We start from the raw sequence: 14,231 nt of genomic DNA, 5'->3' as shown, positions 1-14,231 counted from the left end.
CTTTTATACAGTTGAACCGGGAAGGCTGTCTACTGGAGTCAGTCCAGCTATGAAACAATTAGGGGCTGTTACAAAGGAAAGGGATATTGTACAAATGTTTACTAAATGTTAAATGATAAGTCATAGTGCTACTAGAAAGCTGAAAGCTGTAGATTGTATTGTGTGTTGTGGCTCAGTGCTGCTGAGCAGTGCATGGCTGCTGTTTGCTGGACGGGGTGAAGTTGAGGTGGAGGTGGGGGGGTGGGGTTGAAGGGGGGAATTGTTTGAGATTTGCATTGTGACCCGATTGTTCTGCTGTTAAAGATCTTTGATTAAAGACCAACACTGGGCTGGGCCTGTCTGGCTAGGAAGTGGTACAACATGGTTCCCCAGTCTATAGGGGATAAGGGACAGGCCTCTGCTATTTCAGGGATAGTTTATAGTCTCATGTGTGATGCCTGCCGGACAGAGACTGCTTAATGTTAGGATATCAGGGGCATTTTGCAATCTGTGCATTTAACCAATATTCATATCCAGAGCGGTTAAAAGTCTGAGATCAACTTGCATGCAACCAAGAGCTAATTTCCCTAGATGGACAAAACTAACGTGTCCCTTTTATATTCCAGTGGGATTTTGCAGAGGCCAATGCACAGTGGAACAAAATCCCAGTAAAGATGGAGAAAGGTGATGAGTTACCCCTGCAAGAGTGGCCAAAGAACCCCAAAGTGTTTGGCATCTGCATCTGTGATATTTCTGGATGCCCAGAGAAGACCATGCCTGGCAAAAAACAAGAGTGTGTGGCCAGCGTAGACAGATGACTAGTAAATGTCTTTCTCAAGCCATATAGTGCACAATCTACAGTATGCTTGATACGTTGATGTGAAAGATAATAAAAACTGCAAACATTGAGCAGTTGTCTTACTTTTACTGCCCCATTTCATACTGTCATTTTGATATGCCATCTTGTAATGTAATCCCATCTAAGTTGTATTATTGAAATAACAGCGCAGACCAGCTCTAGCTGGGGTTTTGTTTCATGATATTGACTGACTCTGCCTGCCGTGGGTGTTCGGTACAGCTTTGTCCCTTGTCTTGTGGTTGCCTTTGTCAGCGCACAGTAGCGAATACAGATGCTGTCATCAGTCCTCAGATGTCAGACCCGCCTTGCAGACAGCTTTCCTGTTAATGGCTTTGCACCGCCAATTCAACAGATGACACCCCAAGCCCCCAAGCCCCTTATCAGCATGGCTTCCTACATCAAGCCCTACTAGTGAGGGGTGTGTGTGTGTGTGTGTGTGTGTGTGTGTGTGTGTGTGTGTGTGTGTGTGTGTGTGTGTGTGTGTGTGTGTGTGTGTGTGTGTGTGTGTGTGTGTGTGTGTGTGTGTGTGTGTTACCCCCTTCCCCAATAAAACAATATCGCTCCACTGGCTGCTTTGCAAGGTTAATGGGTCACATCCTGTATTTTGCTAGTCAGACAGGGTTATCAGGGCTGGTCCAGGGAAGAGGCCTGCAGACTAGATGACCTCCATCAGTCCACTGGTCCCTTGTTCATCTGCCTGCCTGGAAGTGTTTAGAGGTGGTGCCAGAGCAGACTGGGTGCCTGTATGTCTTTAGAACGGTGGTGCCAGAGCAGAGGAGACTGGAATGTTCTTTTTTTTTTTAAACTGATGGGCACTCAAGGGACTTCCCTGAGTTGTGATAATGGGACAATGCAAAGTTGGCGCAAAACACATTTCTCCTGTTACATTTCCTCCGGTGACATGTCTGACCGAGACAAATGGCTAGGAAGCAAATAAATTAGGGGTAAGCAAGCAATTGCTGATAACGATGACTAGACCTAGGCTAGTCAATATGATGTAAAAGAAGAAAAAAAAAACATTCAGTAGGGTACAGATTACAGAAATGTTAAATGTTATACAGTACAACTTTTAAAGGTGAAGAATCAGTGATACACTGTGAAATACTCAAGTGTTCATTTAATTTAGAATGTTAATTGGTCTTTATTTTAAATTGATGCTTGGATTTTACTGTATAATGTGCAGAATAGTTTAATTTGCACTGACTTCATTTTTGTTAACAGATGAAAACTAAATTATATTTCGTTTGTGTGGTGCTGTGATGTGGTAATGAATGCTGAGCTGGCGTTCCCCTGCCTGAAGCCAGTGAGGCCAGGCGCTCGGTTCTTATTATGGCAAAATCTCCCTGAGAGTGGGGCATATGAAAACAAACGGTCCTGTGTCAATAGGGGGAATTCTGTTTGCACAAGTGATGGGGAACAAGGATTAGGACATCTGAAGCAGGAGTGGCAGATGTGTGTTCATGTTTTTCTTAGCCTGACGTCATTGATCATCGCTCCACTGCAGATGGGACACTGCCAGGGGATACTGGATGCACTCAAACTCTATGAAGCCTGAGGAGATTTTTGCTCACCTTGCAAATTGGAAGTGGAATGGGACAAGGCCAGGAGAGAATGGGTACATTCAATTGACCATTGGCTATTAAAAATTACACTTGTTTTGGCAGCTATCAGCTACACTGAACATTTTATTTTATTGTAATGAAAGAACATTCCTCATGTATGGATTTATCTAGCCTGGAATCTAATATGGGCAGTAATAGTTCTGTAGCATTGCAAAGAGGTGTGACACCATCTGGTGTGTCAATATTAAAGGGACAAATTGTCATCCCTATCTTTGACACTGTTAAAGATGGGGATGACAATTGTCCTTTTAATATGTATTCTAGACAGACTGTGCTGATTGTGCGCTACTCACTCACCTTGTGTAGGTCCTGTGATGTCACATCCACTTGTCAGGCAGGGAAGAACCCATAGCCCGAGTGGATGGTCGCTCTGTGATTGGCTAAGTGGTTAGAGAAGACTGACTGGATTTAATGTATTTACAAGATTTAATCGTATCCAAGATTTGAATATTGCATCCATTCTTATATTATATAGGTTATAGACTATAGGCTATTTTATATACGGTAGCAATATATTAGCCTGGCTTTAGCCAGACTGATAACGTGGATTCACTCACACGCTCCTCTACGGTATCAGTCTGGACTTCGGCCCATAGGGAGTGAGCATGAGAAATCAGAACATGATCGGGCCAATCAGAGACTGCGTTTCAACTGATTGGCCCGATCCTGATTTCTCATACTCGCTCCCTATACTGTAGGTCCAAGTCCAGACTGATACCGTGGAGGAATGTGTGAGTGAATCCACGTTATCAATCTGGCTAATGCCAGGCCAGGCTAGCAATACATGTATATGCCATTTCTGTAGGAATCCACGTACGACTGTGTGCGTGCACGCGTCTTACATAGATATTAAAACACTAGGTTTAAAAAAAAAACACTAGGTTTAACAATGTTATACCTACTAGTGTTTTAATATCTTTATAACACGCACGCGTTATAGTACCATGCGATAATAACATGGCACTAAGAGAGGAGAGCTTAGCAAAGGTGGACGTTATGGAAAAATATCTTGAGGATTGGAACACGGACATGCTCCGAAAAGAAGCACTTGTCTTTAAATCCTTCACTAAGCTCTGTGATCTACACGGCCTCACAAAACGTATTGCTCAACCAAACAGGGTGAGAGAGCTCTCTCAAAGCATCATAGATCTCAGTCACCACAAGTGGGGCTATTGTATGCGGCCTAAGTGATCATTATATGATTTACTGTACCCATAAAATACAGAAACCCAAGGCCAGCTGTCACAAAACCGGTCTCACCTATTAACGACCTACTCTAGCGAGAGCAATGGAGACTCCTCCATTGCTCCAATCATTACCCACATAATAAACCTATCTATTAAACAGGGTCACGTCCCCCAGGACCTCAAACTAGCAAAAGTAACCCCCCGTCACAAAAACGTTGGCAAACTAGACCCTGGCAACTACCGCCCCATTTCAATTCTTAGTTTCATTTCAAAAGTCATGGAAAAAATTGTCTATGAACAGGTTGCAAGGTATCTTGAAGAGAATAAATTGATTTATGAGTTCCAATCTGGCTTCAGAGAAACCCATTCCACTGACACATGCCTTCTCTCTAAAAGCTATCGGTCTTGATAGCGCAGCAGTGAGCTGGATGCAGTCTTACCTGGTGGTGAGAGAACAGGTGGTGGAGGTGAACGGAACCTTGTCCCCACTCTCCCAGTAAGCTGTGGCGTTCCACAAGGAAGATACTAGGGCCTCTGTTGTTCCTAATTTATGTGCAACCTGTTCATGTTCGCGGATCACTCGGCTCTCCTTGTTCTCGGACAGGGACAAATTGCAGGTTGAAAAGGCCCTGAACACAGCAAAGAAGCTGATTTTAACTCATTGGAAAAAAGAGGAAGCACCTGCATTTAAACACTGGCTTAATGAAATGACTAGTACACTTCACCTTGAGAGAATACGATATTCCCTTAAAGACAGACAGGCACAATTTGATAAGATCTGGCTGCCCCTTGTCCGTTACCTGAGTAGAAGGATGATGTTAGTGTAAACAGACTGTTTATTCTAATGCATGTCCATTGGATAATTCATTCTGATTCTCTATTATGCGTTTCGTCACTGAGCAGTAGGGGTGGGAGGGTATATGAAGGGGTTGTTTTGATGACATATTGTATTTTATTTCTTGTTGTTTTCAGCTCTTTCTTTTTCTTTCTTTCTTATATATGCTAAAACAGAAAATTGTTAATCTTATAACTGATACATCCTGTTGTTGATAATCTGTTGGCAATAAAACTTATTTGACAAAAAAAAAGAAAAGGCCCTGAACTAGACAAGCTCTGCACCTGGCTCAATGACACCAAACTATCAACACACCTGGGTAAAACCGAATCCATCCTCTTTGGATCAAATCCTAATCTCAGCAAGGTCGATAACTTCACAGTCAAAGTGGGTGATAATAATGTAATAACAAAAGACGAAATTACCTACCTAGTGGCTAATCTTTCCAGCGACAAAAGACTACTAAGGCAATCAAAATAATAAACCAACAAACCTGTTTTTACAGAGGATCGCTCCGCTGGTCTGTAAAAATACATTGAAGACTATAGAAGCTGCACTCATTCAGCCCCACTTTGACTATGGATTGAGTCCACGTATAGTATCGCAACGCCAGAAAGGCCTTAAAAACAATTAAGGCTCCAAACAGCCCAAAACAAACTGATTAGGCTTCTGCTTAACCTTCCTTCTCGGACTCACCTCACCGCTAATAACTTCTTAAGCGCGGGGTGGCTCACAGTAGACTACACCACTAAGATACCCATGTACCTTTCAAACTACTTCCCAAACGTCAAGGATGTTCACAGTCACAACACCAGAGGCAACTCCACAGATCACGTTCAACCCAGATTCGGCTACAAAAGGGTTAAATCCGTTCTCCTGCTATGCTGTAAATCTGTGGAGAGCCCTACCAAAAGCCACAAAGGAGTGTAAATCCCTATACAGTCCTTTAAAACCGCACTGAAAAGTCACTTACAGGCGGCTGCTACTTGAAACTGGTAACAAAGACTAAGCCTATCCTCACCTCCCCCCCCTGTACTTTCTACTGTAAATACCATGTATCTCTTATTTTTTCTGTCATTCAATTATATGAGTTTAAATAGGGACCCCAATGTAAACAAGCCGACAAGACTTTTTTGTGGTGTCTACTTAGTTGACCTTCTAGTGAACTGTACTGTACTGTCATGTACCTTTTCCTATGCAAACCTCTAATAAAATCCTTTATTAATCAATCAAAAACTATAAAGTGATTAAAAAAAGGTATACGAATTGGGAAAGGCTGCCATAATAGTAATAATAATACATTTTACTTAAGCTAGGTGCCTTTCAAGGCATTCAAGGTCGCCGTACAACAATTTAAAAACAACAGTTGATACAAAATCACAATTAAAAGCAGAAGCAGAACAGTTACTATTAACTGTTACTATTGCTGCGCACCACTTGTGAATTCCAGGACACACCGAAACTGTCTTCTCAATCTCTGGTGCCCTATAGCATTGTGATTTTTAAATATATCATTTGTATGGTAATCATAGAGAAGAATGCTTAATAATAGGCCTAAAGTAGGCTTATTAACAAATAGCCCATATATACTGTATGTGTCCACAGGGTCCACTTTTTAAAGGTGCCCATGCAGTTAGCCTATGTGTGGTGTCAGCTGAGGTGCTTTAAAGCAGTGGTTTCCTAACTTTTTAGCTTTGGGGCCCAAAGTGAAAACAGCAGATATTCAAGCACACAACGCAATGCATTGCGCTGCGTTGTGAGCTTGTAGATCGGCTATTTTCACTACCACCTTTGTTTATGGAATTTCTTACATCATTACATGTGTTTATGTTTGTATTGAAATAGGCCTTCAATTCTCTTTTTTATTATTTTTTGGGGGAGGGGGAAATCTCAAAAGATTTCTTTTTTATTTTTTTATCTTTTTTATTATTTTTTGGGGGAGGGGGAAATCTTTTGAACTATATCGACCTATATATTTTTTAATGTAGGAAATAAAATTTGATTTTTACTTGAGTGGTGAGCCATAATGGTCCTTGACCCACAAATGGGTCCCGACCCACTGGGAAACAGTGCTATAAAGCCTATTATCTTTATCTCCCATGGCGAAGGGGGGATTCCCTCTTGACGTCATGATAAGCTAGCTAGATGTGGCTTTAACTCTAGTTTTGACACGGCACGGGAACTCTGGTTCGAAATTCGAATCAGTGTTGGCTCGGATGTTAGATTGGTGCCGTGACCCTGTGTTGGTTTCCCGGTGGGGGAAGAGTTTAAATGGTGTGAATGGAGCAGAGTAGGCTAGCTCAGCCTGAAGCCCATAGGCTAGCTCAGCCTGAAGCCCAAAAGCCCTGGCCGCCGCCAAAGCCAATGGGAGGATTCTCTCCGGCTTTGAGTCTCGGTGTCAGTGCCACTTCATAAGAAGTGCCCAGCTTTTCTGTATTCCTTGAAACTATAAATTAGCTCTTCGTTCTCACATACAGTAGGCTAGAGCAGGGGTCTTCAACGTTTTCAGGCCAAGGACCCCTTAGTTGAGAGAGAGATGAAGCAGGGACCCCCACAACCTTTTCAGAGATTCCATATAGTTTCATTGTTGTGACAGCACAATCAGTGTATTTTGGATTCATGTCAATTTGTCTTTTCAGATATTTAACCACTTGAACTGTCAATACTTAATAAAGTTGACCTTTCACTTTGTACTCTTTTCCCCCTCTACACCAAACCTCTTTGCCAAAAATAGCTGATCTACAAGCTTGTTGATCTGCTATTTTTGGCTAAAGTTCTCAGAATAAGGACACTAGGGTTCATGCAAAAGGAGAACAACGTTTTGGAGGACCCCCTGTAGTAAATCTGAGGACCCCCTAGGGGTCCCGGACCCCCTGTTGAAGACCCTTGGGCTAGAGAAAATAAACTTGTTTATATACAGTCAATGGTGTAACTAAATAACTAATCTCTCATACAGACTCGCATGTTCCCAGGTTGCTCTATAACATTGTTATAGAGCATGATGATGCGACTGATAACATTGTTATAGAGCAATCCCAAACTTTTTAGCTCAAGACCAAAAAGACTATCAATTAGACGTTTGCCCTAGACCCAACTAGAATTTTCACAAATTCTTAAACATTTTGTTTTCTAATTTATGGAATTTCTTAGATTTTTCTTTTATTTATTACATCATCATAGCTTTTAGGGGAATGTTTTTGTTTTATTTTTTAAATAATTATGGCCCAGTGTCCGCGAGCACACGACCCACAAATGGGTCCCCGACCCAGTGTTTGGGAACCAGTGCTCTATAAAACAGACGCGCTGTCTCTTTGTAGATCGTGGCGTCGCGTCGCCGCTGACAACCAGCCAGCCAATGAGAGCGCAACGTTCCCCCCAGGCTATGGGACGGGAGGCTACCGTGTGAGCCAGTTCAGGGCAGTTGAGCAGCGCTTCCACGACTCATTCGCTGCTTGCTGTCATCAACACACAGAACAGAACAGAACACCTTCCTCCCTGCTGCTTCCCTGTGTGTGGCGACCACATTAAAGATAACATCATCTGGTCCGCCTCTCTCCCTCCAACGACGCCTTGCTTCAGATAACAGCCGCCTTCGTCTCACTATGACGCGTAGGTGATCTTCACCGTGTCCAGGTGGTTCTGGGTGAGTGTCTGTTATTCTGTCCACATCACCCATGTGTCAGTTGCTCTGCTATTACGGCTAACATGCTAAAGCCTGGGATGATGTCACCAAGGACGAGACCGTGACGTTACGTGCCGTAGAGAGCGTGTGTAGCCCTTTACTTTTACGGGGGGGACCTGACATGAACTCTTGAGTTATCGACGAACCAATGCGTTATTATGCGTACTGTCAAATTGGCAACTGAAAAGACACTCTTTCGGCTGAGAGAGAACATGTCCTTGATGTATTGATGTATGCATTACATTGACATTGGCGAGGTTTTGCGTTTTTAAAGGGAGCCCCCCGCGAGTCCGCAGCGCTTGTGCTTTAACTTGTGACATCACGGACGAATCCTTGATTTGTTGTTACTCTAGGCTGGCTAAAAGGCGACATGGCTCGCGCCAACACTGGCTGTCATTCAGCCACGCACGAGACGGGAGACGCGAAGCTTCCAGGCGCATCATCACGGCCAACAGACAATGGTGAACACGGGAATTTTGATTCACACATCCAAAGCGTGATTGAGTTCCGTTTTGAGCGTTTTCTCCCGTCTGGAGGTTAAAGAAACTGCCTTGCTTGTGAGCTTGTAGATCGACTCTAATTCTCTGTGCGCGACACTGCGCGCAGTCGAGTATAGATCTCGGGCTGGCTTGGCTAGCTAGCTGATGGGGGATCCTATCCTATACGAGCTCTCGTCTCGTCGATCCACCACTTCCCTGTGCAGTGTAGTCCTGGTTCAGTTCTCTGGATGTTCATGTTGTCCTTTCTTCAGAAACTTAAACAATTTACAGCCCTATACAATCACAGCCTCCTCTTTAGAAGCTCTGCTGGTCTTGCCTGTCATGACCTGTCAGATGATGAGCTGCAGTAGAGGAGACAAGCGTGCAAGTTCAGTTCACATGAGAAGAGAATGACAAGCTAAGAACAGGCTTTATTGATCCTGGAAGGTAATCAAGGTGTCATAGCAACAACAGCAGTAAACATGAAACACAGGAAAGGTGCTGGTAAAGAGTAAAGAACCAAACCAAGATAAATACATGTGCGTGTGCGTGTACAGGTATATAATAGACCTAAATGAACTATGACCCTGAATATTTTATCTAACAGGCTATGAGCTACATTATAGATTTTTTTACAATGTATTAATCAGACGTTTTGATCCATGGTGGAAGTTGACCTGACAGAGAACAGCAGCAGTTCGGCAATGTGCAGTTTGTGCACGTGGACCAAAGTGTACTCCAAGACAGGAGTCGGTTGTCAAAAGTCGGTGACAGAGTGCAGGTCTTAAAGTTCATGTGAGGGTGGATTTAGGTGAGTGTAATCGGTTGTACTTCTCTCGCCACACATTTAACACAGCTCAGATGTCAGTAGTTTTTTTCCCCTTTTTTTTAAAGGACAACTTTGTTTTTTTACAACAAGGGTTCATCTTATATTTACAATTGAGTAAGAGCCGCATCCCACTTCCAAGCAGAGATGGGAAGTAACGAAGTACAAATACTTCGTTACTGTAACGAAGTACATTTTTCAGTACTTTGTACTTTACTGAGTATTTATTTTTCTGGGTACTTTTTACTTTTATCCGTTACATTTTAACACAAGTATCTGTACTTTTACTCTGTTACATTTTCAAAACAGGCTCGCTACTTTTTTTTTAAATGAATGTTGCGCCGCTGCACGGCAGATGAAACGAAACAATAAAATACTCAAGTAGAAATACCAGTAGCATTGTCGTAAGCGGATCCATGCTGGAGTTCAGGGAACTCCAGCATGTTATGCTATGTTCAGTCGTAAGACGGTGGTGCGCATCGAAAATAGCAGATCTATAAGCTCACAGCGCGGCTAACCGCGACGCATTGTGAATTTGTAAGTCTGCTGATATACTCTATGGTCTGCTGACACCATTTCCGCATGTAACGTCTCACAGCCAATCAATGACTCCTATTTCACGCATCCCTCTCTGTGATTGGATGGGATACTGTCCGGCTGACTGTTGTTGTTTTTATTCAACGTGAAGAAAGTTGGGTGAAAACAGTGGTTATTTATTACGTTTCTGTTGGGAAATAAAAGCCAATAATCTGATTTAGGAACACTGTATCTGCCTTTGATTACAATGGCAGCACTGATAAGTTTAACACCAACAAATAGGTTCAGTGGCGATTATGGAATATTTACAACATCTGAAAGGAAAACTGCACACAACACAAGGCAGAAGGAGATATGCATGATGAAGGCTACACCTATGGGCTACACACGCTATTTCTACAAAACGGTAAGCAAAAGGCAGTCCTTATAAAGTGGCTTGTTTAAGCCATTGGTTCTCAAAGTGGGGACCGTCCGGGGACCTACAGGCGTCCTTGAGGGAGTTCCAACCCAGGGGGTCCCCAGCTAAATGATAGTTAAGAAACCAAATGGACCCTTATGGATCTGTAGAGTGTACAAAATTGAAATGCACCCCCTTGCAGCTAAATGCTAGTTTGGAAACAAATGGACAATGGGTCTGTAACTCTCACAGTGTACACTCCCAGAGTTAAATTAACATTGATTTTACCCAATAAATGGGGGTCCGTAGCCTAATGCATGTCAAACTGGGGGTCCTTGGAATTAAAATGGTTGAGCAGTGATGCTTGGTGGTCCATGGGCTAATAATTGTCATTTTGGGGGTCCTTGACATGAAAAAGGGGTGTAACTTGGTGGGCGCTGGTGCTTCTCACTTGTTTAGCCTCGGATCAAGACAGTCTTGTATCGAGGCTGGTTATGGATTGTAAAACATGATTTTATTTAATTTTTGATGGGAGAACGGATGCTGGTCGTTCTCAGCAATACATCTATTTCTTATATATGCCTACAGTACAGTATATGTACATTATACATTTGGCCATTGCTTAAAAAGTACCAGTCATTTGGATATAAAGCTATTAGTTTTTCTTTATTTTGTTTGTAGGAATACTTTTGCCTTCTGTGTACTGTGCCTGTCTATGAATAGGATGGGGAAGGTGTACGCTACTGTATTTTAACATCATATGGTGGTACTTGGAGAGACAAATATTTTTTGAGTGGTAGGCCTACTGGTAAAAAAATAAGGTTGAGAAACTGATCTAACCTATTCTATTTTCTGAACATGCAGTAGTTTTTGTGAATTACAGTATGTGTACAAGTGGACTATTGTGTTATCCAGTATGTGATTCTTTAAAATTAGATATTTTATGATAAAACTGTTAACAGTCATCATAAATCGACTAACTGAAAGTAACTAGTAGTTACTTTTAAAATTGCAGTAATCGGATTGCGTTACTGACTACAATTTTTTGGGATTGTGGGATATGTATAGGCCTATATATTTTTTATATAAGTGGTACTCAGTCTAAAAAGGTAGAAAACCTTTGCTGCATTTAGATTTCACATCATAGTTAGGAAACCAATCCTGGGCCAGTTTTAAGATGTGTGTTTGGTGGGGATCTTTTAAGTTTAATATCCTTCAAATTCTATTGGCTTTGCACAGAAACATACGGTAAAAATACTTTTACTTTTACTTTAAAAGTACTTTTCAAAGCCTGTACTTTTTACTTTTTACTTGAGTAATTATCTGAATGGAGTACTTTTACTTTTACCAAAGTCGTTTTTTTCACAAGTACTTTTACTTCTACTTAAGTACAGAATGCAAGTACTTTTCCCATCTCTGCTTCCAAGCCCATTCACACCCACTTTGCATCCACTTCAACTCAACGGTAGGGAGAAGAACGTACAGAATAATACCGCCCATAGCCGTCCATTGGCTCGTATTCCCAGCTATGGGACCGGCGGATCCAATTTCAACCGAGGGGGGCGTAGCCAGCACACACACACACACACACACACACACACACACACACAGCCCCTGAGAGAGCGCAGCCCCTCTGAGAGAGAGAGAAGCAGCTTACAGCAAAAAAGGACCTATTTAATTTAGTTGCCTTTTGGGGGGGCACCCAATACGAGAGAGAGAGAAACGAGAGAGAGAGAAAGAGAGTGTATATTTCCTCTGTCTGTGTGAATCACCTAAAAACAGTATATAAAACAACAAATCACGCACGCCGCAATTTTCGAATTGTCACCAGATTCTATAGGTCACCGTTTGCGGTGTAAAAGCCCCCAGTAACAGCAGCTGCCTGCGTGCTGACAGAGAGAGATGACAGAGCCTCACGGAGTAGGAGGGGGGAGAGAGACACACGGCACGGATATTTTTAATTTTTCAACGTTTTACTTTATACCGCGGTGCTGATTAGCCTACCTTTGCAATGTAAGGATATATTCCATAATCCTGTGTCAATGTCGTCTCAAAGAAGAAGAAAAAGAAAAAAAAGCATCGTGTCACCATGCTTTCCTGCCTCCAGTCCAGACGGTCCATGCAGAAGGAGTTTACTTTCACATTAATTTAACAGAATGCAACAGAATTGCAAAAGCTTTTGCAAGCTACAGAAAAAGCCATTAGTCCTTTTATTTTAGCCAGTTTAAAGGGAAAATCAGCTCCAGTTTCTCTGATGCTGAAAAGAAAAAGTCTGTTCACTTTGTGGTATGTGCGTATGCTGGATTAATGAATGTCCACAGGTGAAGCCCGTTAAAAGTCATTAATAGTCTCCTCTGATAGTTTCACAAAGTACACTAAGCAACAGAAATGTATATGTAATATTTTAAGTCCCTGACAGAGGTTTTACAAGCCAATTCAACAGCATTGTCATGAGGTAACTTTTGCCCTTACATATTTGAAAGGAACAGACTAGAGTCAGATTATTGTGACATATTACATTTTCCAATAATAAAATCTAATAATTCGCTCCAACGTGATACATCAACTGTGTCAACGGCCCATGTCCTTTTTTATATGCAAATCGCTATAAATTCATTGTTTTATTTGTTGAAAGGTGTGAATAGAGGTCTCATTAAATTCCCCCCCCCCCCTCCCAAATGAGAGACCGAGTGGGAATGTTTCTGTCTGCAAATACACTCCATGTATTGAAGTGATTATAGAGGTAGTCACGTTTAAGTAATTAGTGCTTATTATTAAACATAACTCTTATTGCTTCGGTCATCAAATCAATTTCAGTAGGCTTACTTTTAGCCAATAACAATAATAATAATAATATTATCCAGACGTTCCATGCAGAAGGAGTTTACTTTCACTTTAATTTAACAGAATGCAACAGAATTGCAAAAGCTTTTGCAAGCTACAGAAAAAGCCATTAGTCCCTTTATTTTAGCCAGTTTAAAAGGAAAATCAGCTCCAGTTTCTCGGCTGAAAAGAAAAAGACTGTTCACTTTGTGGTATGTCCACACGCTGGATTAATGAATGTCCACAGGTGAAGCCCGTTAAAGGTCATTAATTGTCTCCTCTGATAGTTTCACAAAGTACACTAAGCAACAGAAATATATGTAACATTTTAAGTCCCTGACAGAGGTTTTACAAGCCAATTCAACAGCATTGTCATTGTCATGAGGTAATTTTTGCCCTTAAATGCTGTGCACTAGCCTGGAGAGCTGTGCACAGCAGTGGAATATCTGGCCAGGTTGTGCACAACTGGCCAATTGTAATGGAATCTGCTCAAAGCCACCCTGTGCCTGAGGGGTTTGTCTGTGACACGAGATGATCGGCCGGCAAAGCCGGCCGAGCCTCTAGTATTTTACATTGTAATTAGAGAAAAGAAAAAGTGAGTGTTAAAATGTTTTCATTTGCTTTGTTCTATTGTTTTATCGTGTTTACCATGCTAAAATGTGGGGCATGCGTACGCATGGGGGCATGCGTACAGGTGGCTGAATATGTATTTTTAGACACAATAAGCCAGCAGTTTCTTTATTGCTATTTAAAGTAACACGTCTAGCCCCCATAAGTCACATCCAACCATGAAAGGTTGCGTTGTATCTTGGGAATGGGCTTGTTCTGTGTAAAATGACATATTTAGCCACTTGTACACATGTCCCAACCACTGAAATAAGAATCTCTAAAACAATAAGAAGTAAATGAAATCATTTCAATACTCATCTTTTATATTATTTAATTACAATCTAAAATATGAACCCTTGTTGTAAAAAACTAAAGTTGTCCTTTAAGACTTTGTTC

General features: G+C 41.8%; 2 protein-coding genes across 3 annotated transcripts in view; both read left to right on the top strand.

Moving 5' to 3' along the window:
• tmem44 (transmembrane protein 44) overlaps positions 1–14,231 on the top strand; it is a gene marked incomplete at both ends in the record, with an annotated part of 34,369 nt that overhangs the window by 9,121 nt on the left and 11,017 nt on the right. The window lies entirely within an intron of this gene.
• The window catches only part of atp13a3 (ATPase 13A3), a 68,772-nt gene continuing 62,466 nt past the window's right edge, over positions 7,926–14,231 (top strand). For both annotated transcript variants that reach the window (XM_080724685.1, XM_080724684.1), the window contains exon 1: positions 7,926–8,125. The gene's annotated coding sequence lies outside the window, so the exon portion shown is untranslated. The remainder of the gene's footprint in view (positions 8,126–14,231) is intronic.

This window comes from Nannobrachium achirus, assembly GCF_963921795.1.
Source record: "Nannobrachium achirus genome assembly, chromosome: 1".
In the NCBI taxonomy this organism is placed as follows: domain Eukaryota; kingdom Metazoa; phylum Chordata; class Actinopteri; order Myctophiformes; family Myctophidae; genus Nannobrachium; species Nannobrachium achirus.
Note: the sequence above shows the minus strand (reverse complement) of the source record. Positions and strands in the feature narration are given on the sequence as shown.